Source organism: Pteropus vampyrus, unplaced genomic scaffold (assembly GCF_000151845.1).
Source record: "Pteropus vampyrus isolate Shadow unplaced genomic scaffold, Pvam_2.0 Scaffold891, whole genome shotgun sequence".
NCBI lineage: Eukaryota > Metazoa > Chordata > Mammalia > Chiroptera > Pteropodidae > Pteropus > Pteropus vampyrus.
Window position 1 is genome coordinate 1 of NW_011889672.1, and position 396 is coordinate 396.

A 396-nucleotide genomic window follows, 5' to 3' on the forward strand; every position below is an offset into this window, starting at 1 on the left:
TCCCCACCACGGTCCTTAGAAGCAAAACAGGGAACAGGATGCTGAGACGGGCAGACAGAAAAGGTGAAGGTACAGAAATCCAGAGCCATTCAGACCCCAGTCCTGGACTGGATGACAGGGAGAGGAAAATCGACCCAAATTTCAGTGTAGACCCCAGGAAGGAAGGAAAGGGGGAGACTCACCTGTGACGGTCAGCTGGGTCCCTCCGCCGAACACATAACACAGTGACACAGCCTCGAACACAAACCTCTTTTCACCCCCTTCACCCCCTGCCCAGGCCCATCTGCAGCTGCACCGGAGACCCAAAGTCCAGCCTCCTCGTCACGGGTGGTGATCGGGCAGATGGCTGGGTACGAAGTGGTGACTCTGAGGAAGGAATTTCAGGGCCATGGAGTT